Here is a 27,431-nt window from a genome sequence, read left to right as displayed (position 1 = left end):
AGCAATTACATAGCATTTGGTACCTGGGAAGGCAACAGGCGAGAGCTGAAATGGTGAAATGCTCTATCACTCCGAGAAGCACAACGCCTTTGGTAATAAATATTGACGTTCATTAAGACAAAGCCAGAATTCAATCTGTGCTGGGGAATTCTCTGCTTCCGGCCTCAAGAATGGCCCTTATTTACAAGATGTCCCTAAGGGAATGAGACAGGCCGCCTCACCTTGCTCCCCAAGATACATTTTATTCAACCGACTTGTCCTGGGCAAATGTGTGTCTGACAAGCCAATTTGAAAATGAATTTGGTACATTTTTTGAGTTGATTATTTATTCTGAAAATGAATGCCCATTCTGGTGAGCTGACAGCTCTAGGGATGAGAGCTCTGTGCTCCGTGCTCACCTCCTTCCCCAAAGAAGCAGAAAGTATGTGGAGTTTTCCCAGGCGTTGGGCTGGAGGGGCACCTCATCCACACTCCCCAGTGCCCAATCCAGCATACGTTCATCCTGCTGACCAAGCCAGAGTGCGAGGCCTGCGGTGGGGAGGAGTGGAGTGGGGTGAAAGCCCAAGGGGCTTCATCTGCTCCGCCCTCTGGCATGCTGCAGCTGGGCCAGCATTTGAGTCTCACAGCCCAGAGTCATCACGAGGTCCTAAGATAGGGAGACAGAGCCCTGGGTCAGGCTGTGGGGTAGGAAGAAGGTTTCCTAACTCCATTTGATTTCTCAGTTTCCTGTAGCTTGCTTTAACTATGCTTTTTTTTTTTTTTTTTTTTTTTTTTTTTGAGACAGGGTCTTACTCTGTCGCCCAGGCTGGAGTGCAGTGGTGTGATCTCGGCTTGACTGCAACCTCCGATCTTGACTCACTGCAACCTCCGCTTTCTGGGCTCAAGTGATTCTCCAGCCTCAGCCTCCCAAGGGGCTGGGACTATAGGCATGAGCCACCAATGCCTGGCTAATTTTTGTATTTTTTGTAGAGACAAGGTTTCACCATGTTGCCCAGGCTGGTCTTGAACTCCTGAGCTCAAAGCGATTCACCCACCTTGGCCTCCCAAAGTACTGGGATTTCAGGCATAAGCCACCATGCCCAGCCCCCTTGCTTTCCCTATTGCCTCTGATACATTTGATCATATTCAGAACCTCTATCCTGTCAAGATGATTTGTTTTCCCGTTCCATGAAAAGGTAACATGGAGGGACGTGCTCAGGGAGTGCACCCTCGCCGTCTCCCCTGGCTCTGTACTTCCTCCTCAGCCCTCCTGCCAGGGTGCTCAGGGGCCCTCACTTTCTGGTATAGTCCTGGAAGGCTTCATGCAAAAGGAACACCCCATCAGGATGTGGAAGAATAGGGAAGTTTGGAAGGGCAGAAAGACAGAAGAATTGTATTCCCCACAGGAGTAACTGCATGAACAGAGATGAGGATGCAGAGAGTATGTTCCAGAGATACTGAGTTGCCTGTGGTTAAAATGACATTGAAAGGAATCGGATCATGGAAAGCCTTGAATGCAAAGCTAAGAAGCCCAAACTCTAAATTTACCAAGGTGACTTGATTGCTTTGGTTCAGCAGTTTTCGAGTTACTTTTAGACCATGAGCCTATTCTAATGTCCTCTTGCCTAGAACCTCGATGTACAAAACAGATAAAGGTTAAGCTGTTCTGATTAAACAGAGGAGAAGGGCCCTGAGTCTTACCCCTTACCTCACACAGAGTCACCTGAGCTGCTGGTTGAAAATGCAGGCTCACGGAATCCCTCACTAGACCTACTGATGTCTATTCTCTGGAGGTGGTGTCCTGATATATGCATTTGTTTCTACCGTTCTTGGTGATTGGTACCCACACTGAAGTTTGAGAACCATGGCTGTAGGGCTTGACAGGGCATAGTGTAAAGACTGACAGCATGTCTTAATTTGCAAATAAATCTCCCACCTGGCTTGACTGTATTCCCTCCTATTTTACCGATCTCTCTGATGTGTAATCTGATTGTTCTGTGTCATACAAATAATCTCCCAAAGCATCATATGATGGTTCCTAGTACTGAAGCTGGAGAGAAGGGGGCTTGGAGGAACAGGGGTTATAAAAACTCGCCTACCCCAAAACTCCTGTACCTCATGTAGGGCCTCTGTGGCACTAGAAACCCCAGTTGTGGAAGCAAAGGTTTGTGAGCACCTTGGAAACCACACACCCACTCTCAACAATTAGTGTGAAAGGGGTCATTCATTTTCCGGCTCAGTGGCAAGAGCAATATGGTTCAGGAAGCTGAAATCAGAAAATCTTAAGTCCAAGATCTTCAGAGACCTGCTCTCTGCCAAGAGGGTCGGGGCCCGGGCCCAGGAGCTTCAAGGGGGGTACAGTGTGGACCGGGAGCCATTTTCCACCGCGCCAAGTTTCAAATCAACACCTCGCCTCAAAAGGTACAGCTTCTGCCAGTTCAGTCATGTCATTGTTTCTGTTTGCCAAATGGGAGAGTGAGGGGAAGCAGCCCTGAGCAATTAAGTATCTAGCCTAAGGTCACAGAGCAAGTCAACGCAGGCCCTCCGAAAGCACCAGGTCCTCCTGCCGGATTCAGGCAGCAAGTGGGCAATCTGCCCTCAGGCTCCTGCCTCAGTGCACCTTCATCTTGCCTGGCTCAGCAGCCTGGGTTAGCTCTTCCTTGACTCCCACACACCTCAGCCAACTCATCACTGCCCTGATCTAAGCCTCCCCTGCCACCCCAGCCTGAGGCCTCTAGAAATCAGGAGACACCTGCACGGGTAGATGACGGCTGTCACAAAGTGAACTCAGAGAAAAGGAGGGGGAAGCCTTGGCATTCACCTTCCACTTCAGCTCTCAGCCCACTAATTTGGGGCAGTGATGGGAATACAAGTGAGAGCTATGTCACCCTCTAGCTACGCTACAGCTATAGGGTGACAGAGAAGCTGTTTGCCAAGCAGATGTAGTGTAATCGGACATCTATGGCTTTGAACGGACCCCCAGCACCATCACCTGCACCCATGCCTCCTTCCTTGGGGGAACTGCTGCTCTGCCATGTCAGTCACGTGATTCTAATGAGATGCCAGTCACCCCCAGTAGCAGCAGTCCAGGTCTAGCCAATATTGTTCCTCATTCACTTGGCTATAGCGATTCATCCAAGCATGGGCATAGGACCATGTCTGCCCAGTCAGAGTCCTTCCCTGGGATTTTCTTCAGTCTGAGTGTGGTAGATGGGGCTACAGATGTAAACCTTCCCTGATACTTGGAGAAGGCCCCTGTTCAGAAGAAACAATGAAGCCAAGCAGAGACATACAGAGTGTGCACATAGGGAGAAAAAAATCCTAATGGTATCATGTGAATCGCGCAATCCAGTAGTAGCTGAATTAAGCTACTACTCAATTACATGTGCTGGTAAATCCCCAGTTACATGTGCTAGACAGTAAATCCTCTTCAAAAAAAAAAAAAAAAGATAATTCAAATTACATTCCTGTTACTTGCAACCCAAGAGTCTTGATAAATACAATGGGTTAGCCATAGAGCCTGCTCTCACTACTCTCAGACATAGAACAAGTTTTAGCTTTTGTTTTCTTGAGATGGAGTCTCACTCTGTAGCCCAAGTGGAGTACATGGTGCTATCTCAGCTCACCGCAACCTCCGTCTTCCGGGTTCAAGCAATTTTCGTGCCTCAGCCACCCAAGTAGCTGGGATTACAGGTGTGTGCCAGTGTGCCAACACACCTGGCTAATTTCTGTTTTTTTGTTTTTGTTTTTGAGATGGAGTCTCACTCTTGTTGCCTGGGCTGGAGTGCAGTGACACGATCTCGGCTCACTGCAATCTCCGTCTTCTGGATTCAAGCGATTCTCCTGCCTCAGCCTCCTGAGTAGCTGGGATTACAGGCACCTGCCACTATGCCCAGCTAATTTTTTCTATTTTTAGTAGAGGCGGGGTTTCACCATTTTAGTCAGGCTGGTCTTGAACTCCTGACCTTGTGATTCGCCTGCCTCGGCCTCCCAAAGTACTAGGATTACAGGCATGAGCCACTGCACCCAGCCTAATTTCTGTATTTTTAGTAGAGACAGGGTTTTGCCATGTTGGCCAGGCTGGTTTCAAACTCCTGGCCTCAAGCGATCCACCTGCCTCGGCCTCCAAAAGTGCTGGACTTACAGGTGTGAGCCACTGCACCTGGCCATAACAAGCTTTTTAAATGGGCAGTAAGGGTCTTTTCTTGCCAAATGGAACAGGAGGAGGGAGCAGGTAGGTCTAGTCAGGAGCCAGCAATAGAAGGAACCAGTGGAGTTGGGGCCAAAAAAAAAAAAAAAAGTCCAAAAATATGCATATGGATTGAGGGCTCCAGGTCTAATCGGGGGCCCGATAAATGGAACTGAAACAACATCCTTATTGCTCATTTAAACTACTCTTACCAAGGTCAGCAGTGAGGACGTAAGCACTGAATCCCACAGTGCTCTCTCAGCTCCCACCTGTCTGCAGCCCACAGCCCTGATCCCACAGCCTTCCTTCGTTCAATGTTCCACTTCTTTGAATGGCAGACCCTGTCCTAAATGAGAGTCCCCATACTGCTGTGACCACTCTTGTGTCTCCTCAGATGGCTCCTGTTTATTCTCCCAACACTGAAGTGCGGGCACAGCTTGAGGTCATGTGCCAGGTATGACACAACACCTTCCAGCCTGAAGTTTTACAGAAGCCCCCTCCTCCCAGACTAGAATTGTGATCCCGAGTGCCTCTTGTGAGCTCCAGCGCACATTCCTAATTTAAAGACTCATCATCTTTCACCACATCCAGGGCCTTCTCTGACCTTCTTGGTATAGGCGTGGACCCACACCTGCCTTGCTAGCTCAGGCTCCAAATTTCAGAGCAAACAATGACTCTTTTCTTTCCTCCATCCTGCACAGCAGGATATCGTGGTCTGTAATTTCTTCTTTATTAGTGTCACTAGGATTCTTCCCTTGTTCTTTATTTTTAATTCTTATTTCCTTAAGGCCTTTATCACCTTGTACCTAGATTTCAGCAACAGCCTCTTCTTTGCTCTTTTCAAACATTTTATTCAACAAACATGTATAAGGTGCCTTTTAGGTATCAATCCCTATATAGTCTTCCTACTCTCGAATCCATTCTGTATACAACACCAAAGTAATCTTTCTCAAGTGCTACTTTGATCACATTATGCTGGGTCTCTAAAGTCTTCAATGGCTCCTCGTTGCCTACTGAGTAAAGCTCACACTCGTCAGTCTCGTATTCAAAGCCCTCCATAATTTGTCCCCAACCTACCTGTCTGGCCTGATCTCCTACTATTGCCTCTATACAGACTTTATACTCCAGACAACCTGATCTATTTGCTTTCCCTTGAATAAGCACTGCACTTTTACACCTGAGTTTTTGCCTAATCTGTTTCCTCTGCATGAAAGTGTTCCCAGCTTATTCTGTGTCTGCTCTTACTCATGTCTCAGAGCTCAGCTCAAACGTGACCGTCATCTTCTTCTCTTAGCATGCCAGCTAGAAGTGATTCCAATCACTTTAGACTCCTGTCATCTTTCGCTTTTAGCATTTGTGTGATATCTAGCATGTGATACCTTGCACTGTGGATCAATGACCCATGCTAGGATTCCCATCACGAGATTTCTTACCTGAAACATCTGCATCAGAATCATGAAAGTGCTTGTTTAAAATGCAGCTTATCAGGCTCTGCACAAGGAATCTACACTTTTGGCCTGTAACTTCAGTGATTCTCTTGTGCACTTAGACCCGAGAGCAGCTAGCTATCTTATGAGAGTGTAAGTTCCCTGAGGGCAGGAACCACATCTTACATGGCTTCATAAACATCAATACACTTAGACACTCAAGTTGAAAGGAAGTCCCAAGATCAGTGAGTTCACACCTGAATATCCTTTCAACATCATCACTAAGTTAAAACTTGCTAAACTTTACAGATTAGAAGGATGCGTGTACAGAAAACATTCATCAGGCTTGGACTAAGAATGCTGTAAGAACTTATTATAACATGAGAACCTAGCTCAAGGCTCAGAGCAGAAATTTTTCTTTAGTCTTGGTACCATAAACAGTTGCAGTTTTTATAAGCAATTTAGATTCATTTTTGTCTCCTGGATACTGAATTTTGTAAATGATCTCATTTCTCTCTTGTGTTGACCATGGGACTGCCTATAATAAACTCCATGGCCACTGCCAGCAGGTAACTAGGACTCCATGACGTCCACAGAGCCATTTTAACCTCACCCGTGACTCCACTGCCTCCTCCTAGCCTTACTTTCCATTTGCCTCTTTTTTGTTTTTTCTTTTTTTAACTTATTTTTAGTTACTTTCTCTTGCCATATTGTTTGCATCTTTGCAAAAGGTCTTCTGAAAGAAGGCCGTTTATAAGTAAATAAAATAAATTCATGAACCTGTGGGTGTGCAAATGTTTTCTGATTTTTTTTTTACTCTGAAGGGAGAAATTAACGTGGAAAATTAGTCTTCAGATCAGCAATTCTGAGGGAAAGCTGGGCCAGAAAGAACAGATGGAGTAAGTGGTGCTCTGAGGTCAGAGTTGTAAAAAAAATTAGGACTTGTAGAGAAAACATGTATTCGGAAAGGATGATGGAGTTTTCGAACAGGAAGAGATGAGAGTGGTTTTAGAGTGTGATCATAAAAGGCAGAAAGCAAGAAAAAGCTTTTAGAGCAGGAAGAAGTACTTAAAACAGGGCTAGTTTCAGGGAACTAACCTTGGAGTTTTTACGCCCAGACAAGGTAGGGTCTAACTGCAGTTCCAATGCCTCGGTGCAGAGGGACCCCACTTGGGTTTAGATGGCTGTGTGGAGGAATGAATTTAGGGCCTAGGGAGGAAGAATCTTACCTTCCCAATGGTCAAGGAACCTCAAGAAAAAACTCTGGTCCAGAATGGGAAGTTGAAAGCAAGATTCAATGAGAAGAGACGCATCTGATAAAGGACTGCTATCTAGAATCTACAAGAAACTCAAACAAATCAGGAAGAAAAAACAAATAATCTCAGTAAAAATTTAAAAAAACAGTGGAAAGAGGACACGAATAGATATTTCTCAAAAGAAGATATACAAATGGCCAACATTGCTAAACATATGAAAAAATGCTCAACATCACTATCATCAGAGAAATGCAAATTAAAACCACAATGAGATATCACCTTAATCCATTATTTAAAAATCAAAAACTATAGATGTTGGCATGGATGTTGTGAAAATGGATCATTTATACACTGCTGGTGGGAATGCAAGTTAGTACAACCTTTATGGAAAACAGTATGGAGATTTCTTAAAGAACTAAAAGTAGATCTACCATTTGATCCAGCAATTCCACTCCTGGGTATCTACGCAGAGGAAAAGAAGTCACTGTATCAAAGAGATACACCTTCACACACATGTTAATCATGGCATAATTCATCACTGCAAAGATTCAACCTAAGCGTCTATCATCTGATGAGTGGATAAAGAAAGGTGGTACATAATATACCATGGAATACTACTCAGCCATAAAAAATGAACAAAATAATGTCTTTTGTAGCAACTTTTGTAGAACTGGAGGCCATTATTCTAAGTGAAGTAACTCAGGAATCAAAAACCAAATGCCACATGTTCTCATTTATAACTGAGAGCTAAGCTATGGGTACGCAAAGGCATAAAGAGTGACATAATGGGCATTGGAGACTCAGAAGTGGGAGGATGGGAAGAGAGTGGGGATGAAAAACTACCTGTTGGGTAAATGTATATTACTCAGGTAATATACACTATGCACTAAAATCCTAGACCTCACCAGTACACAATTCATCCTATAACCAAAAACCACTTGTACCCCTAAAGCCATTGAAATAAAAAAAAAAAATTAAACAAAAACAAACAAATATGAAAAATAGTAGATGAAGAGAGGAGTAGAAACAACAGAAGTTTGCCCTATATAGGATGTCATGTTAAAATGAATTAAATAATATGGGTCTGCATATCGGTAACTTACCTAAAGTGCATGTCTTTGGTACATCAAGACCCTTCCCAGTGTAGTAATAAATTGTGGGAAATTTGAGTACTATAGAAGAGATGGAGATACAGGGGGCAAAACAGTTTTAGAATAAACTCTTGACTTCAGGGAGCAGGCAGTGGCAGGCTGTCATCTAAGTAGCATAGTAAATGGCTAGGCTAATGGGCTACCTTCCTCTTCACATTAGTAAATGCTGAACACCTTTGGGCTGACACAGCCCTAGAGCACAATGTTTCAAGTGGGCAGGAGCTAGCCTTTAGAACAGTCCCTGATGCAGCTTAGGATCCAGGGGCCCAAAATATCATCACACATAGAAAATAGAAAGATGTTTATTGGGTGATTGTTTACTTATTCATTCCACACTTATTGAATATTTAATGACTACTGAGCACCACGCTAGGGATCGGAAATATGAAGGATACTAATACATACTTCTTGCCCTTAATAAGCTCAACACATACTTCTTGCCCTTAATAAGCTCAAAGCCCATGGAGAAAATAATATGTAAATAAAGCATGACTGTGTGTGGTATGAGTAACGCTATAGTTAAAGCATGTGCAAAGTGCTACAGTATAGGTGGGATGACAGAGGATGGAACAATTAACTCTGCCCTGGGGAGGTGGAGAAAGGAGGCACATTTGACCAGGATCTTGAAGGATGAATAGGAGTTCTGCAGACAGAATAGAGAAGAGAATATCCAACAGTGCAATGGTCTTAAATAGCAGGGTATGTTTTCGGAACCCTAATAAGTTTGGGGTGATTAGAACAGAGTGTGGAACAGCAGTAGCAAGAGATGTGGCCAAATATTTGGGGCTAGACTGTGAGGAGGCCTAATATGTCACCCTAAAGAGGTTGAACTTTGTATTTTAAGCAGAACAATAATTTCAGACACAATAAAGAAAAGTAGCTCTTGCAGTAGTCAACACCAACTGCTGGGAAATTTCTAGGAACCTGATGTCTCCTGGGAGTCCACCCTTCAACAATCAGCAGAGTGGCAGGTTTCTGATGCTTTAGGTCCCAGGGGAGGTGGAGAGGCTTAGAGAGGGCATGCTAACTGAAAGGTCAATGCTGGGGGTGTAGGAAAAGGGCTGAGGTGGGCCCTAGAAGCCCTGTTTTGCCTGGCTGGGGACCAGCTTGAGCTGAAATGCTCCCCATTTCTGAAGGCCCAGTGTGGGCCTTCAATCTTAGGGCCCAGTCACTTCGCACAACAGCAAGAGTGAATTTGTGAGCCAGGAAAAAATGAAAGGCTGTAGTTCTTCCTTCGAATCAAGTTGTTATTGTTCAAATGCATTATTAATGATCAGGACTGCAATCATTTATAACACGGTCATCACAAAAGCAGCTGTTACCATTTACACATAGCTCTCTGTGAGTATGTTATTAAGGTAATATTTTACCATGCATGCGACTTGCTCAGGGGCGGCATGCCTAATGCTTGCCTTGAACAGTTCCCCCACTCCCTCCTTAGAAGTAATCACTCCTTTCCTTTCTTTACAGAGATGCCAAATGCCAGAGAAGGGAAGCGGGAAGGGAGATGAAGACAAGGAACTCTGAAAAATGGAAGCAGAAACACAGGCTGTATTTTCCCCTATCCTTCTTTTCTTTGTTCCCTTTTTTCTCTTTTGAATGAAAAATAAAAATGCAGAAAACCTCAGGAGCCTCGTAACTTTCCAATTTTTATTTAAAAATAAACCTACTGCTGTGGCTGTCACTACTCCTATGCATGTAATGCAAGCTCAAGTCCCACTGCCCAATATTTATATACAAGAAGGTAAATGCTCTAAGGAGAAAAAATAAATCAGGTTAAATCCTACAAAAGGAGTAGGGAATTTGCCAAAAGAGAGAAGTGGGAAGCTGGCATAGTCCTTTGAGGACCCCCTGAGCCAGCAGATGGAGGGTAGGGGTACAGAGGAACGCCAGGAGTGTGTGTGGCCCATTCTGTGGCTTCTGAGCTTTACATCTGCCTGATGGGGAGGCTGATGGCCTAGTGGTGCAAGAGGAAGAAAAATAGAGGTATCCCCTGCATCTGGGACTCTTTATGTCTACTCTGGGCATAAAGGTAAGAAAAAAATGATGCCCCAGCAGCAGACATCAGATCTGCCCCTTCCTTTTCTCTGCTGGACCAGCCTCCTGAGCTTTCCTTCACCAATAAGATGGTCCTGAAAATTTGCATTAAGGATGTCAGAAGCATTTGCAGGGACCAGATGTGGACAGACCGCAAGAATGAAGAAGGGACCCAAGGCATCAGGGAACATCCTAGAGGGATTCATGACCCTTGGGGCAAAATAGCAGATAGAAATGCTGGATTTCCCTGAAGCTTTCACAGCTGAGAGGGGATCCTCTTCCTTTCCTCTACCCAGGAAAACAGGGGCATTACAGCAGGTTCTGAGGTCTGACCCTTGAGGTTGGTGATTGGGTATATAACGAAGAATGAGTTCATTGGACAAACAGTTGTACAGTGGCATTTAGGAGCCAGCCTGTTCTAGGCACTGGCAGGAAGCCGATTACATGTCATAGCAACTTCATCTGATCTGAAAGATCACGGAAAGCTGATGCAAGAAGCTATGCAAGTTACGAGCTGAAGGGTGAGTCAAAGATTAACTTGGCAAAGGGGAAAGAAAGAATAAAGCATCAGGAGTAGAAGCACACACAAAACTCCTGAGGCATGCAGGAGTGTGGATTAAGGAACCAAGGGAAGGCCATGCAATGGAGCTCAGAAAGTGAGGAAAGAAGAACATAAGAGGAGGCCAAGGAAATAGGAGGGACAGGTCACATGGGGCCTTGCTAAGGATTTTGGTCTACACCCTAGGAGCAATGGGAAACCAATGCAGAGTTCAGGATTTGAGTTAAAAAGGGCCCTCTGCAGTGTGGAGAATAACTAGAGGGGTCGGCATGTGTGGGGTGAGTGAGGAAGCTGGAATCAGCAGAAGACTATGACACTTTAGCCTGTGGTGGTGGCAGAGAATGAAGGCTGAGGAAGAGAGCCAAGTAATCATTAGGAAGTAAAATCAGCAGAGACCTTGTGATCAATTGGATAAGGGGGCAGAGAGAGAGGGAACCCCAGTTTCCTAGTTTGTGCAAGTGAGAACACAGCATTTCTATACATGGAGGAAAGGAACAATGGAAGAGAGCCAAGACTGAGAATGAAGGCAGTGAATTCAGTTTCAAAAATACTGAGTTGGAGTTAGCTTCAAGACAGTGAAGTGGAGATTTCAGGTTTGCTGTTGGAAATACAGCTCTAAAGTGTACCGGAGAGGTCTGATTTGGAGGCAAATGAGGGAGTCTTTGGCATATGGATGACGATTAAAGCCAATTCCATGGGGAAGATCTCCTTTGGGGGAGAATATAGAGTAAGAGGAAGTGAGGGCCAAAACTTGAAGAGCCCCATTGTGCAGATATCAGATAGCAGAAGAGGACAAACCTGCAAGAGAGACTGGGGAAAAGCCCCCAGACAGAAGAAAGGAATCCAGGAGCATTGGACTACGCTCTGGGAGAAAGAAGCGAACAGGGAGGAGGGCATTTCAACGAAAGAGAGTGGTCAGGAAGGTGGACTATCACTGCAAGGTCAAGGGAAATGAGGAGTAAAAAATGTCCATTAGATAGAAACATCAACCCAAGGTCACTGGGGACCCAAGCCATAGCTGTGTCTGTGGACATATTAAAGGAGCCAATGCATCCGAGGCACCCTGTGCAGCAACTGGCACATAGTCAGCCTGCAGTAAATGTCAGCTTTTGTTAAATTCACTCTTCAACATCTACACATCTAATATTCTCCTATTCTATTGAAGGTGCAAAAGAAGGAGACACAGGTTAACATCTTAACAGGAGAGCTTGAGATTAAACCCAGAGAACTTCCAGAGAGGAAGGGCTGTAAAATGCCTGTAAAGACTATTAAAGAATATGACAGGACTGTGGATAAACTTAGACTCAGGACAGATTCCTGTATGGCGACTGAGACAGGACTAATGCAGCTCTTCCCTGAGGCAGGGGACCCACCCCAGTCATCAGGGTGGGTCATTTCTGCGCTGGGTGGCCCTAGCCCTTCCTCTCCTGCCCCCATGGAGACGAGAGCTGCCCTGTGAAGGAAAAGCCTCCTCATTTCAATGGCTGGGCAGCCCAGGTTAACATTAACGGAGTCCTCCAGCAGAAAGCACCCAGAGGACAAGCACTGAAAAATATGCTTGAAGGGCCAGCCGAGTGGCCAGGATTACAATGTGATGCCTGGCCTTGGGTCAGTAATGGGGAGGTATTAGTCATCTCTTCAGACCTCAGCTCCATTATTTTTGCTGGAAATGTGAGAACAGCTCTCACTAATAACGTGTGGAATCACTTCCAACTATTTGCCTTTCAAGTCAGCCTCCTCAGGTCGGGTGACATATCTCGTTTAACAGGGGGTGCCATTAGAGGGAAGATTTAACGTGTGGCTAAAAGCATTTGTAGCGAGAGCTGTGGGTGGGTTCCTTTTTAAGCTTCTGTGGCTGGTAACTTGCGTCTCTTCCCTCCGTGCTGTTGGGTTTTGTTATTGAAGCCTTTTTCTTTCCTGAAGGAGGTTGGTCATTAACTCTCCCCTTCCCGGAGGATACCCTGGCATGAGCAGGGCAGGTCGAGAGTTGAATCAGAAATCTTTCCTGTGCCAATCAGAGACTGCATGAGGTTCAGCAGGCTGGCATAATTATTCGAAGCTTCTTGCTGTCCTCATACAAATGCCCCCCTGATCGGGTGACCTGGTGTCCCTTGATGTCAAGGTCTTACAGCAATAACCTCAGCCTTGAAAACAGAACCACAAATTTACCAGCCCACATATCTACCGACAATATGAGTCCTGCCTCTTCTCGTGCCTTGAGAGGGCCAACAGTCATGTCAGGAACAGTGGAAAGAAGAGGGCTGAGAAACTGGAAGAAGAATTTGTTATTTTACTGAAACCTCCTTTCTTGACATTTTTCCCTGAAGGCTGGGACCATTTAAGGCCCTGATGAGCTTCCAAAATCTCTGTCCCAGGGTAATCTTCCCATCTCCCAAAGTCTCAACTTCTCTGAGCCTCTGATTCTTTGTCTGAACACAGAGAGAGTAATAGCTACCTATCAAATGAAAGGCTATAGTTAGAAGCACTGAGCACAGGGCTTTGCACATGGGAGGGGCTCAATAAACACATATCACTTACATCATTTTTGGTTACAAGTTACAAGTCATAGAAAATCCAACCAAAGTGCCTAAATAGAGGGAATTTATTGGATTGTATAATTAAGAAATCCAGGGCTAGGCCTGGCTTTGGGAATCTAGTTGGTGGCTCAGGAAACTCTCTCCAGAGTTAAGTTTCTCTGTGGCCATCCCTTGACTGGGCTTCCTATGTCCTGGCTCCAGGTCATTCAAGGCTTGGTGGCAGCAAGATGACAGCAGCTGTATTCGTCCCAAGTCCAACAGAGAAAAGGCTGCTCTTCCCCTACCTCACCCCCCAACAATTCACCTAAGTCCTAAGCCAGACACCTAGTGGGCAAGTTGGGTTATGGACTCATCCCTGAGCCAATCGCCAAACCTTAGGCCTTGGAATGTAATGACTCGGTTTACCCCTGAGTCTCAAACTCCACCTGAAGGGGAAGAATGAGGGACGGAGCCCCATCAAACTCAAGGTGCTGAGAGTTGCATGGAAAATATATCTCAAAAAAAAAAAAAAAAGGTATAGTTTCACTACCAAAAAAGTGGCCAGGGAGGATATCAGGGTGCCCAAACATAGAAATACCCACTGCAAATAATAATTTACCATCCTACCCCATGTGTGAGATACAGGTTATTTGAGAGTAATGTTTAATAAAGATATATCATCCAGGAAATCTCCATGAAGTCACCCTCAAAACTTTCCAGCAAAGTGCCCTCTCCCCATATATTAGTAATATATTGATTACACCCATTATAGCACTTTTCTCATCTGTCTTCTATTAGAGTTACTTACTATAAGGCTCTGTCACCTCCATCGCAATTAAGCTCCAGGTGGTCAAATACAGGGTTATTTTTCTCCTCACCCCACACAGCACAAGGCACACAGTGGGAAATCTGGGTGCTTCCTGACCCACACTGGCTCCCTGTATCCAGTTCAGCTCTGTTCTTCCCTTTCCTTCCCCTGACCACTTTGTCTACTTGGGGTTAGACTGGGAGGGACTAATGGATTTGATGAAGTCTAAGGTCAGAGGTTCCCCAACTCACCCTCTCTCTTGCTAGCATCTGCCTCTGTTACAGCTTCTCTCATGTTGTACCTTGGGTTGTTTTGCTGGTTTCTCACCATCAAAGAAGTTTCTGGGAGCGAGTAGGGCCTGACCTTTTCATCTCTGTTACCTTGGTGCCTAGAACAGTATCTGGCTCCAAGAAAGCACCCAGTTAAGTGGTATAATCAGTACGAGTGACTCTCACTCATAATCGCCCCTTAGATTCTCAAAGAAGAGCCTCATCTATTAGGGCTACTGAAAGGTAAGATTCTCAGCCCAGGTGAGGAGTTCGAAATCCAGAGGACTACAATGCAGAATACATAAACAGAGAAGGAACCGTAAAGCTCACTGTTGTTCCTTGCTCTTCATCAAGCCAGAGAAGATGCAGAGACAGTACAGGGAGCCTGACAGGCAACAAGGGGCAGACTGAGTTAGTACAGCAGGGGGCCTTCAGCTTGACTCAGCATGCAGTTGGTACCCATGGAGAAAGGAGAGGCAAACAATTAGTGGGGGGCTGGCAACAAAGACCCTCAAAGGCAGAAAAGCAAAACAGCTGTGGCTCTGAATGAGCAGCCTGGCAAACCATGATCTCAGTAGTGTCCTGAAGCCAAGAGGAACAGGCTCCACTCCCTGGGATGTGGGTTGGAAAGGGCCCGAGAGGAGGCCAGTAGGTCAGTCAGATGTGACTGGAGCTCAGGGGGCTGTAGTGCTAATTAGGAAACTAAGGCAGAGTCCCAGCACTAGGAATGGAACCACTTTAGTGGTGATCAAGGGAAGGGTGTTTGCCACAAACATACTGGATCCTGAATCTGTGGGCAGACATCTGAGTACAGCACTTCCCCTACCAGTAAAAGGGAGGTGCTAGTGCCCTCCTAGCCCAATTAGGGCAGGCTCCGTAGCTGGGTGGCGCTGAGCTTGTAGGAAAAGGCCTACTAGGCTGTGCCCTGCTGGGCTGGGCAAGCCAGGACGATGGCTGGACCAGGTGAGAAAGATTTCCTGCTGTATTTGCAGACTGAATATGTGTCTGGGGCCAGGGGCTGAGCTGCTGCCAGCACCATCTGACCTCAAGGATCCCCCTAGTCAACAAGCAGCAAGAACAGGAGACTCCAGAGGCTCCCTCAGCTTTGGAGATAGCTCTGCAAACAAAACTCAGTTTTTAGGGGTTAATCCTCAGCCCCAGGAGGAGGCAGTGGGCCTCCTCTGAAGGGCAGAGCCAGCAAGTGGGCTGAGACTAAAGGCAAGGCCCAGGGCTGCAGGCCTGAGATTAGTTTGGCAGCAGCTCCAAAGAGCAGCCCTTGAATCGCAGGGATTGTCTGAGCCCTCAAAAGCACTGGCTACCTCCCACCAGCCTAGCTAATGGGGCTGAGTTGCTGGGGCCATGACCTCTGTCTACCCGGTTGATGGTCTGCTGCTTTGAATCTCACTCCCCCAGCACCCAGCAGGACCAAGGACTCCGTCTAGCTTCTGTGCATCGTACCCTTACATGTTTTCAGCACCTACTATGCGCGCAGTATCACACCTCCCCCATCCGCCTGCCTCCTGCTACTCTCACCAGCACGCTCAGTCAACCCTTGGGCTAATGAGTGATTAGGTCTACCGTATGTATGCATGGTGGGGTGCAGAGATGGGGTAGCCAGCGGGTGATGGGTGAGGGGAGAAGAGAACAGGAGCTAGGAGGTCATGGTCTGACCTTCCTCCAATGCCCAGAATCCCTGAGTCTGTCTCTGGCAGCTGTGAAACAGAGGGAGCATGGGATCTGAACCGTGCCGCCATCTGGGAGGTCACACACACTCACAGACAAACCCCAGGAAGTAAACTTGGGCTGAAATACACCGTTTGCTGAAGAGCAGGGCTGGGCACTGGTTTCCCTCCATTCTGAATTTCTAGAAAGGGAGGGGTCTCCGTTGCCAGGCGGCGTCTGCCACCCCTTCCCACTGCGGCACCTCCAGCCCTCCACCCCTTCCTCTGGGAGACCCCCTGTGAGGACCCTCAGCAAACTTCTGCAAGGCCTGACGGGCGCAGGGTGGTGCGAACGCGTTATCTTTCAGGCCAAGGGAGAGGCGACGGGAGTGTGGGCGTGGAGGTGCGAGGAGCGCGCAGCCTCCGCCTGCTCGGCTGTCTCCGCGGACCCAGCCGAGGGAGGAAGATAGCGCTGGGAAAAGGAAGGGGAGAAAGAACCTGAGCGGGAGGCGAGCCAGAGGCTCTTTTGCTCCTCCCAAAGCAGGGGGTGGCTCCACCGCGCTCCTGATGAGCCGGCAGCCGCCGCCGCCCTGCAACCGCTTCCCAGGACCCGTCAGCTCTGAGACTGATGACCCACGGCGGGGGTGCTGGGCGCGGGTTGCGCAGGCCACTGGCCGCGGGCTTCAGGCCCGCTCCTGCCGCCGGCTTCCGCGGTAATGACACTCTGCGGAGCGGCCGCCATCTCTTCCGGTACCTTCACTGGAGGAGGGAGGGGTGGGGAGAGCCCTCTGTTCACCCCTGCCCTGCCCTGGCGCTGGTCCGCCGCCGCCCGCTGCTCTCGCGCTGGTCCGCAGCTCAGCCGAGCAGCTCCCTTCATCTGGCCGCCTAGTCCCTCACTCAGCCGCGAGAGGTGGAGCTCCGGCGACCTCCGGCCTTCCCTCGGGGTCCGCGCGGCCCCTACCCCAAACCCGCCCAGGGGAGAGGCGTGAAGGGGCCGGCTGCGATGCAGAGGCGGGAAGCGAGGCTGGAGAAGGGGACGCAGGGAGGCAGGGAGTGGACCCCCAGCGTACTACAGGAGCCGGCAGGAGCCAAACCCCAGCCCGCCACACAGGTATCCCCGCGGACCACGAGGTGCCACCCGTCCCTGGTGCAGAAAAGACCAAGACCCCCAGAAGGGAAGGCCCAGCTTCCCTACCTCTACCTCCCATGCCAGGCGCCCAGCCTGCTCAACTTAACCCCAAGCCGCAGGTTAACTCTGCCCCAGCTTCTCCCCTTGGCTATGGGCAAGCTCCTCTTCTCTTCCCCAGTGAGAACCACCGCTCAAAATCCGAGGGCTTTCCTCCTTGGTGCTCAGAGCTCTCAAGATGGGTGATTCTTTGCCAGGGGTCCTTAGCTACCCACTTTGGACGAGGATGGACAGATGTTTTCTCAAGCTTGCCTAGAGCACAGTTTCTAAACAGATGAGCTCTTCTTATGTTCCCCACAGATTGTCTGGCCTACGCTCCTTTGAGGAAATAAAGATGACCGTAGCCAAGCTGCCCTGCTCTGCACGAAGGACCCTGGGCGCCCCATCCTAACTCTCCTGCCTTATGCTTGAGATTAGCATATCCACCCAGCAACTCCCCTGCCCCAGACTTACTTGACCACTGCAGTCCACACTGACTCTCCTATCCACCAGAACTGTGCACTTAAAATCTGCTGCACACAATCCCATACTTGCTTGAGTCTGGCTTTGTTCTCCAATAGTTTCAAATGCCTGTTTGACTCCCCCCGCCACCCCTACAGAGATAAGGTCATCACAAGCAGTAACTACTGCTTTGCTTGTTTTGATTCCCACAGAGCCGAGCATAGATTGATGTGGCATAAGTGCTCAATAAATGCCCATGGACTTGGCTAATGGATGGACTTGCAGGGGACACTGCCCTATCAGGAGAGAAAGGTGGCCTTAATCTCATAAGGTCCTATTTCCTGGGAGTGTCTCAAAAATCGGCAGAGTCATTCTCCCCCCACCATCCCTCCTTGCCTCCAGTCCCCTCGGCCTTCTGGATCCCCGTGGGTTTGGAGAGGCCGATGCTTGTGGCTCTTACCAACATCAATTTGCAGTCGCCAGGATGCAACTTCACCCTATGCTGCGTTCATAAATTAATCTCCTGGGATTAGATTCTGTGTTTTAGTAACACTCCTGAGGCATTGTATTTACACATTAATAATAAAAGAAAAAAAGTGAGACAAGTTCTGACAACTTTCAATAACATTCAGAAATAAAGTGCGAGGCACGGAAGTGTCCAAAGTTAATTAAAACCATTTGGTGCTGACGGGGGCTGGGGGTGTTGCCTGCCGAGCTCCGACAGGTGCTATTTCTGAAATGCAATTTCCCTGTCTATAATGTACCTGATGCCTGCAGAAAAGGAGAAACCGAAATAGACTGAACTGGCAGCGTGAGCTTGAATTTTCTGTTGTTTTGTTTTACAGTGCCGTGGACACTGCCAGAATTTGTCAAAGGTCCTAGGAAGAAAAGGCCCTTTCGCCCCTCCCCTCAGTGAACAGATGGTGTGTTTGGACTGTTCGCATTCGCTGCTCATAGCTGGGGCCCTGGAGGAAGTTAAGGGGCGCTCCGTTCCCTGGGGATGAGACAGCAGCTCGCCTTTTTACTAATAGCTGTAAGAGTCTGTCAGACACTTACCTGACTAGATCTTCATCTCAGAGCTCAGAAGGGGAACAGCTCCAGAACTGAAAGAGAGAGAGCCTCTGGCAGACCCCAAAAGACAGCGTAAAGAGTGAAGCTGGGCTTCCCTGCCCAATCACTAGGATCACTTATTGCACAAATACCTGTATTTTAAGCTGCAGATTCTTATGAATGTTTGTATTTTCTTCATTTCCATTTAGCTTTTTTTTTTTTTTTTTTTTTCAATTTTAGAATAGCCTTTCTCTAGATAACTGCAGGAAGCGGGAGACGGAATTTCCTTTGTTTCTGTCTTGAGCCCAAATGGACAACTGAGTGTCAGGTATGACAGGGATAAAGGGAGAAACTCAGAAAGAATGCTTCTGTTTTGTTTTTTTGTTTTGTTTTGAGATGGAGTCTCGCTCTTGTCGCCTAGGCTGGAGTGCAGTGGCACAATCTTGGCTCACTGCAGCCTCCACCTCCAGGACTCAAGTGATTCTTCTCCTCAGCCTCTCACGTAGATGGGACTACAGGGAAGCGCCATCACGCCTGGCTAATTTTTTTTTTTTTTTTTTTTTTTTTTTTTTTTTTTTGAGACGGAGTCTCGCTCTGTCACCCAGGCTGGAGTGCGGTGGCCGGATCTCTGCTCACTGCAAGCTCCGCCTCCCGGGTTTACGCCATTCTCCTGCCTCAGCCTCCCGAGTAGCTGGGACTACAGGCGCCTGCCACCTCGCCCGGCTAGTTTTTTTGTACTTTTTAGTAGAGACGGGGTTTCACCGTGTTAGCCAGGATGGTCTCGATCTCCTGACCTCGTGATCCGCCCGTCTCGGCCTCCCAAAGTGCTGGGATTACAGGCTTGAGCCACCGCGCCCGGCCTTTTTTTTTTTTTTTTTGAGATGAAGAGTCTCGCTCTGTCGCCCAGGCTGGAGTGCAGTGGTGCGATGTTGGCTTACTGCAAGCTCCACCTCCCAGGTTCGCGCCATTCTCCTGCCTCAGCCTCCTGAGTAGCTGGAACTACAGGCGCCCACCACCACCACACCTGGCTAATTTTTTTGTATTTTTTTTAGTAGAGACGGGGTTTCACCATGTTAGCCAGGATGGTCTCAATCTCCTAACCTCATGATCCGCCCGCCTCAGCCTCCCAAAGTGCTGTGATTACAGGCGTGAGCCACCGCGCCTGACCAGAGGAATGTTTTGGGTGCTACACGTGCAGCCCCTCATGACTGTATCTTCTCAGAGCTCTTTTCTTCACATTCTTGAGAGCTTTGAGTTTTGTTTATTTAAGGGACAAATGAATCTCTTCCCACTCCATGGGATTTCCCTTGATTTTTATATTGGGAGTAAAAAGATGAAGCATGAGACTTCTCAGCTGCATCTCAAACTGCATCTAATTCCAGCACATCTCTCTCAATCTTTGATTAAGCCTGTTCATCTAAAAGAGAGACACAGGGGGAAAATGGAAATGGGATTTTGGAAGAAGAATGACCATCCACATTCCCATCACAGCCTGAGATTTCCTACCTGATTGAGATTTTCAGTAGATAGCCCTAGGTCTAGTTTCCCACTTTGGTCCTGTTGCCTTTGGCTCCAATAGAGGACTTCCAAGTAACTAGAAAGATTTCACCTCTCTTTTGAAACATAATAGACAAATGGGTTTCTTTAGGATGAGAGCTGCACCTGGCTAGAGTCAATCTTTATTTTCCTAAAATAACCAGGATGAAAACTCAAAATAAAAAGAAATACCTCATGGGCAAAAGCTCTCCCAGTACAACTAATATAGACACTCAACATGGCTTCGTAGAAACTGACCCATCTCCCGAGTCTTATGTTTGCCAGAATTTCATGCCTATTTCAATTAAAGAAAAGTGATCTGATCTCTTCAGATGAAGGTGGGACTTGGAGATGCTGCTGCCTAAGGTTAACTTGCTAGAGAAAGGATAAGCATTCGGGAAGTGCGGGGATGCGGTACAAGGAAAGACCTATCAGCTAAGCAATGGCAGGATCCCTTCTGCCAGTGGGCTGGCTCAGGGAGTAAACCTCCCCAGAAGGAACTTTGTTTCTCTCTAGAATGAAAGTGGGCAAAATGGTCACCTTATTTGCCTGGAGTGAACCAGGTTGAAACTGAGAAGGCAGATGTGGGTGTTAAGCCAGATGAAGTCATATGTTATAACTAAACGATGTACCTGTAACCTGCCTGGTAGTTTAAATTGCACCAAGTAGTTTATTCATTCTCTCTAAACAGGTCATAATAAGTGTTAGTCTGTGATCCACTATGGGAGAGGGATTTCTGGAAAGAATAGAGCCAGTGGTACAGGATGCAAGGTTGTTATTTAAAGAGATGAATGTGGGCCAGGTCCCATGGCTCATAATTGTAATCCCAGCATTTTGGAAGGCAGAGGCAGGAGGATTGCTTAAGGCCAGAGTTCAAGACTAGCCTGGCCAATATAGTGAGACCCCCATCTCTACAAAAGATAGAAAAACTTAGCCAGGTATGGTGGCAGGTGCTATAGTCCCTCCCACCATGGGACTACAGCTCCTGTAGTCCCAGCTACTCAGGAGCTGAGGTGGAAGGATTGCTTGAGCCACGATCATGCCACTGCACTCCTCCCTGGGTGACAGAGCAAGACCTGACTCAATAATAATAATAATGCAACATAAACTATCTTTTACCTCTTGAATAATGAATACAGATGCCATGACTACATTTGTTTGTTGGGGACCAGGGAGGCTGGCAGTGAGAATTCAGGGTGGAAGTAGCCGTGTACCCAATACCTATTGTGAGATGTGGCCTGGGGAGCCCTGAGATTTTCTGGCCAGGCTCACTCACTACCCAGACACCCTCTTCCTACATGGCGAGTCCCTCAGCCCCTCCAAGGCTCACTTCTCAGACATCGGAGTAATCCACATCCTCTATCTTGAGTTATTCCTCACAAGACCTGCAAGTTTTCCTAGGAGGGAAGGAAGACAGGGTTGAACCCACACAATTCTCGAATCTAGAATTTGGAGGATTTCTAAACCACTTCTGTAAGTCAGCCCTTGAGAACTTGTAGGTTTTCTCATCATTTGCAGCATGAGAGTCTGGAGTAGACTGTTTGGATTTGACTTTTGGTTCCCTGGGCAATTTACTTAACCTCTCAGCTGTGTGTCAGTTTCCTTATCTAAAAAGTGTGGTTAATAATAACTGACCTCTCAGAGGTATTGCGAGGTTACTGTGATGATTAAATTAGGTGATTCATATAAAATGTTTAAAAGAGTGCCTGGCATTATTATTAATAGTAATAAGTTTAGCATAAGTCTTGCCTGCTGATAAGGAGCTGGATTGAATGACTACTTAGATTCTATTTCTTGGCCTTCTCTTCTCTGGACTAGGTGACCCCAACTTTCTCCTTACTTCTGAAAAATTTATCCCAGTCTGCTAAGGAAGAGAAAGCCCATGTGTGCACGTACACACATGCACCTGCACAAACATTTACATATAATTTTGGTCTTCTATACAGAATTAATAGAGCTACTAGATCTAGGAACTGACTTGAAAGAGAAAGGAAACCGTGCTTTTTTTTTTTTTTTTGAGACAGAGTCTCACTCTGTCACCAGGCTGGAGTGCAGTGGCACAATCGCGGCTCACTGCAACCTCCACTTCCTGGGTTCAAGTGATTCTCCTGCCTCAACCTCCTGAGTAGCTGGGACTACAGGCATGCACCACCACGCCCAGCTAATTTTTGTATTTTTAGTACAGATGGGGTTTCACTGTGTTGGCCAGGATGGTCTCGATCTCTTGACCTCGTGATCTGCTCGCCTCAGCCTCTCAAAGTGCTGGGATTACAAGCATGAGTCACCATGCCTGGCCAAAACACTGCTTATTACAATTTATAGGTTTATGTTCAAAAAGTTGCTAATCTTATTGCTGTGAATCCCTGCCATCTCTAATCCTGCCCACCTATAGGTACTGCAGACCAAATTACAGATTCAGATTTGCCCAGTTCCTGTTCCTGTCTTGACCAATCCTAGTAACTTATTTGGGGCCCAGCCCCATCTACAGTGGAAGGTCTATAATTGGCCTTGCTTCCTTAAGCTGTGTACCCAGTGGGCCCAGGACTAAGCCTCATGAAGCTTTTAGAGGCGCATTGAGATTAACCTTTCTCACCAGTGCTCACCTTGTCTTCCTAGTGACCATGGCTGGCTTCTGCCTAGTTCTAGAGTTGCACTCTAATTCTCTTCCAGGCTGTCGCACTGACCTACGTCTCTATCTGTTTTAGAACTTTCCAACTTATTTGTCCAATGCCAGTCCTTTTTCCAAATAAATTGAACTTTATCTTGATGAATATTTAATATTCAACCCACCTCTGGTACCTGGCTAGAATCATCTCTGAAATCTAAAGCTCTGCCACTACCTGCACCAGGAGAAGCAATGTGTCACCACCAACCTAATAGTGACCATCAGCTTTGCTGGAGTTATGCATTCACCAAACTGAATCTATCAGCTTTCCCGAGTTCACTGGGACACTGATTTGGACCAGACACCATCACTTGAGAGACAGCGTTAGCATCAGGGTGAACACCACCAGTACCTGACCTGCCTGTAATTAGCTTCCTCCTCTTTCCCTATTGACCCACAGATTAAGTTGCTGCATGCCCTGGAGCAACACCTGGGGGTGTGTCAACTGAAAACTAAGAAACTAAGTACTATACATGCAATTTGTCTATGTTCACTGCCCACTCGACGTTTCCTCTAGGATACTTGCAAGATGTATCAAACTCAGTAGTCCAAGACCAAACTCATGATCTTTTGCCCAAAACCATACCCGCCTTCCATTCTGATACTCCTCTAATCAGTTTTCCACACTGCAACCCAAGTGATCTTTTCAAAATGCAAATCTGTTCATCACACACATACACACTTAAAACCCTTCATTAGCTCCTCTTCGTCCTCAGGAGAAAGGCTCATATCCTTAACACAGGCTCCCCATCCTGCATGTTTGGCCCTGGATGCCTTTCCAGCCTCCCCTGGCCTCACTCTCCCTCTGCCCTGATATACTGCAGCCACCAGGGTCATGTTAGCACTTAGGTTACTCTGCAGAGAATTCGATAAAGGTGCCCCTTCTGGACAGCCCAGTTGGAAAAAAGATGCCCTTTCCTCTAAGCTGATGCAGCGTCTCCTGGGCACTCTCACTTGGCAAGAAAAGCAGGACTGGATTTCGGCTCGTACGCTGCTTCCTCAGCCCAGCTGTGCCCCACTGGTCCACAGCACAGCCTGTGCTGGCCACATCAGTCACCTGCCTTCTTTTGGGTACCCCAAAATACACCATGTTCCCTCCTCCCGCTGGCTTTTGCTCTTACTATTTGCTCAACCGGGGATACTCTTCCTCTCCTTCTATCCAGCAATTCCCTACTTAACCCTCAGATCCCACCCAACCCTTACATCCTCAGGAAAGCCTTCCTGATTTCTGCTTGTTTCCAACCAGTTTAAGTTCTCTTGTGATACCCTCTCATCAGACAGAGCTCCCATTTCTCCTAATACTGATCTCATTTTGGAAGCCTACACTCATTTGTAGAACTAATGTCTGACACCCTCATTGTATTACAAGCTCCATTAGAGCAGAGACCATGTCCTTTTTATCTCTCTCCATTGTAGTCCCAGAACTTAACACAGGGTCAGGCACATAATAGTTGATCATTAAATATTCATTAAGCACCTACTGAGTGCAGGCTGCTCTTTAGTAGATGGTAGTGTCTGGACTTTATAATCAAAACAACTTAAGCTTCCCAGAGGCATGATTAAGCACGTCGAAGAGAAAAATATTCTGTTCCACTTAATTATGCATTTTTATTTAAAAATAGAAGTCTTTATTAAAACAACAAAGCATAAATATTAAAGAATGTATTTAAATAACTTGTGTAATTTAGTGCAAGCTTTAAAGGTGCATAAACACTGAAATGCAATTCAATGCCTTTTTAAATCGTTTTCTATCATTATCTCTTCTTTATCTAATCTTGTCTCTTAACCCAGCTTGGAGAAGTAATTCATTCTGACTCTCCTCATTTTGTCTCAAAACCTGCTAAGGCTTGTCCACAACTCCAGCATATTTCTGGCCTCCCGGGCTTTAGATCAGATTGTAGCAACAGCCTCTGCAGGTAGTTTGCGTCTTACTCCACTGTGGGAGAGCTCCCACAGTTTTAATGGAGAAAGGTCCTTCTCATGAGAGTAAACATTTTGGATATCTATCACTCTTTCTTGTTGCTTCTTATCCTGGTCCAGCAGAAAGAAGTCAGATCATTTAGTAATGCAAGAGCCTGGCTGCCATGCCACAACCCAGTGATGGTCATTCATTACCGTTTCCCAGAAGCTGGCTTTCAAACCTGCCTTTTAGAGAAACTCTTCGTGTAAAAACCTGCTTGTCCATCGTCAGGGTTGCTGATAAATAGCTTGATCTAGTTACCAGTTAGACACCTATATAACTGCAGTTCCTCAGAACTTAATGTTGCAAACAATTAAGGTGATCCTAGCCGGGTCTATGAAAGAACCAATAGTGTGGTCCTACACTAGGTGTGGCCACCTGCCCATTGGGGATAAATGGCTCCTGCCACCCAGGTGGATCTGCTTCTGAGCTTGAACCTCCCTTCAATCTGTTTCCCATGGCTGTGTGTTTACAGGTGCACAGAGAGGGAAGCCTGTGTGGTGGTGAAAGCTAGAAAATAAGAAGTCCATCCATTCACAGAGTTGCAAAGAGGCCGTTAATGCTAAGCTTCAGCAGTGGAACACAGAAAACGGCATTAAAGGATTTACTTTTCATGACCATAATTCACAGTTAATGTACATTTGATGTTTAATGTATGAACCAGAGGTGACTTCAAACTTGCGGGCCTTTTCTAAATAGCGTTTTAATCTAAGTTAAAAAAAAAAAAAAAAAAAAAAAAAGTTCATACACTCAGTCTGTCAGACAAGAGGGAGGGGAAAAAGGCAAAGCTAGGTGTGAGAATCCAAAGTGGGGGCAGGCTTTTGTTCAGTCTTTTATTGAGGTTTTACCTCTAATCTCTCCCTTTTTGATGCAATTTAAGATTAAGGAAATGAAAGGCATGGCTGACTGTGAACGGTTTTACAAACAGGACAGCCAAGGGGCCCTCAGAAGACGGTTTTGTAAGAGGCTTTGGGCTTCAGTCCCTAGGAACGATGACGTGGGAGGTGCTGCAGGGCCCCAGTGCACGGGAGAGTGGCCCTGAAAGGGCTGGGCTGTCTGCAGAGAAACTGACCTTCTGCATCCAAATAGGAGGCAGTGGTGGTCACCACACAGCTCAGTGGGAATCAGAGTCAGGTGAGGGAAGCCAAAAAGCATGATGGTCAGAGGAAGGGGTGCCATGCTCTGCTGGGAGGAGCTCCCAGATTAACCATGCTGGGTCTAGGGTCTATCATGTGATGTCGCCTCTCAGGACAGCGGTTCCCTCATCCAGATAACAAGGTTCACAGGCTAAGTGATTTCCAAAGGGCTCTGCTGAGGCCCTAAGGCACAAACACACCCTCAGGTGCTATGGCAGATACAGTAGGAGACCCACATGAAGATACCCTGGCCCTTGGCCCTCAGCATTTTTCAATAAGAGCAACTCCACTGTTTTATAATGAAGAGTTCCACATAAGATTTATTATACAGGGAAGTTTCCCAGTTAAAGATACAAACACTGAAAGGTAGAAGACCAGCTGATCCCCAAGATCCTTTCCAGATCAAGTCTAGAAGGGTAGATAGGTAGAAAAGTCACCTAAATGGGCCACCTCAAGGAAACAGTCCTCCAAAATGGGCAACAGAAATAAGAGTGGCAACTGACAGGTTACAAAGGTTGCATTGTTGGAGACCAATGCAGTGGAGGGGTCGAGAGTGTCTCTTTGGAGCCTGGTTTATCAATTTCAAGAGGATGATTTTCTTCAGCAATGCTAAGCTGCTTCAGGCCAGGAACAAAGTAAGCAGATAGTCGGGTTTTTTTTCCAGCTGAGTTCAGTGGAGAGAAACAGGAAAAAAGGAGTTGAGGGTATCTGCAAGGGAATTGCTTTGTAGAGCTGGGATGTGAAAAGAAAGAAAGGAAGTGAGAGAATTTAGTGGAGTGCAGATGAGGGAAGAAAGTCTTTTGATCAATAAACTGTGCATAACTTCTAAAGTTCTCTTCAGCCCTCATCCCTTTATGTTTTTGTGATTCTATTCTATCTCTTAACATGGCTGGACAGTGAAGAATCCACCGCAGGAGAAGAGAGCCCATTGGAACTAGGCAAGTTAACAGGAGCTTCCAAATGGACTGATGGCCAGAACCCGTCAACAGAAACCTTGGAGCAAGCACTCCTGGAGATTCGTTGATTTGTTCTTTGTTCATTTATCCAGCACATTTTTGTTGAGCGCCTACATTGTATTTGACACTGTGGATTAAGGATCGTTAAACAGATAAGTAGGGACTGTGCCCTCACAACCTATTGAGAAAGTCAGCAGTTGAACATTTGTTACACATGTGATGTGTGTTATCAAAGTGCAGGTGCAGACCATTCAGGGGGTGTAACACAGGGCACTCACTCATTCTGGGAGCACAGGGCCTTCTCCCCTGAGAAATTGCCTGGTTCTGAGGTCAGTGTGAGAAATGGAGAGAGGGGCTCTCAAATCAGTGTTTCCCTGTGTCTTCTAACTCCAAGCTGCCCTCTGCTCTTCTCCTTCTGCCCAATGCCAGCTCTGGTTTCCCTGTTTATCCAAGAAGAAAGGGCTCCAAAGGGCTGTTGGAGTGGGGAGAGGGCAGGACCACCTGCAGCCTGCTCCCTCCCTGTGGAAGTCTCGCCAGCCTTGTGGAATGTTGTCTTTCCATCCGGCTTCTTCCACCTAATTCTTCAGAAGGGATTTGAAGGTCTTCTACCAACCGAACTTCCCCTTCCCTTTTAAAAAAATTCCCTTAC

At 46.8% G+C, this 27,431-nt stretch overlaps 2 long non-coding RNA genes across 2 annotated transcripts in view; one reads left to right on the top strand and one right to left on the bottom strand.

Annotated features, from left to right (window-relative positions):
- LOC123568684 (uncharacterized) overlaps window positions 1-16,878 on the bottom strand; it is a 158,226-nt gene extending 141,348 nt beyond the window's left edge. The window contains exon 1 of the long non-coding RNA XR_010581012.1: window positions 16,607-16,878. This is a non-coding gene — a long non-coding RNA (uncharacterized lncRNA). The remainder of the gene's footprint in view (window positions 1-16,606) is intronic.
- LOC135967129 (uncharacterized) lies at window positions 16,447-18,153 on the top strand. The gene is made up of 2 exons (XR_010581011.2): window positions 16,447-16,963; window positions 17,339-18,153. It is a non-coding gene; the product is annotated as an uncharacterized lncRNA (long non-coding RNA).
- Window positions 18,154-27,431: the final 9,278 nt, after the last annotated feature.

The sequence above is a fragment of the Macaca fascicularis genome, chromosome 14 (genome assembly GCF_037993035.2).
Source record: "Macaca fascicularis isolate 582-1 chromosome 14, T2T-MFA8v1.1".
Classification (NCBI taxonomy): Eukaryota; Metazoa; Chordata; class Mammalia; order Primates; family Cercopithecidae; genus Macaca; species Macaca fascicularis.
This window is presented reverse-complemented; position numbering and strand designations above follow the sequence as displayed.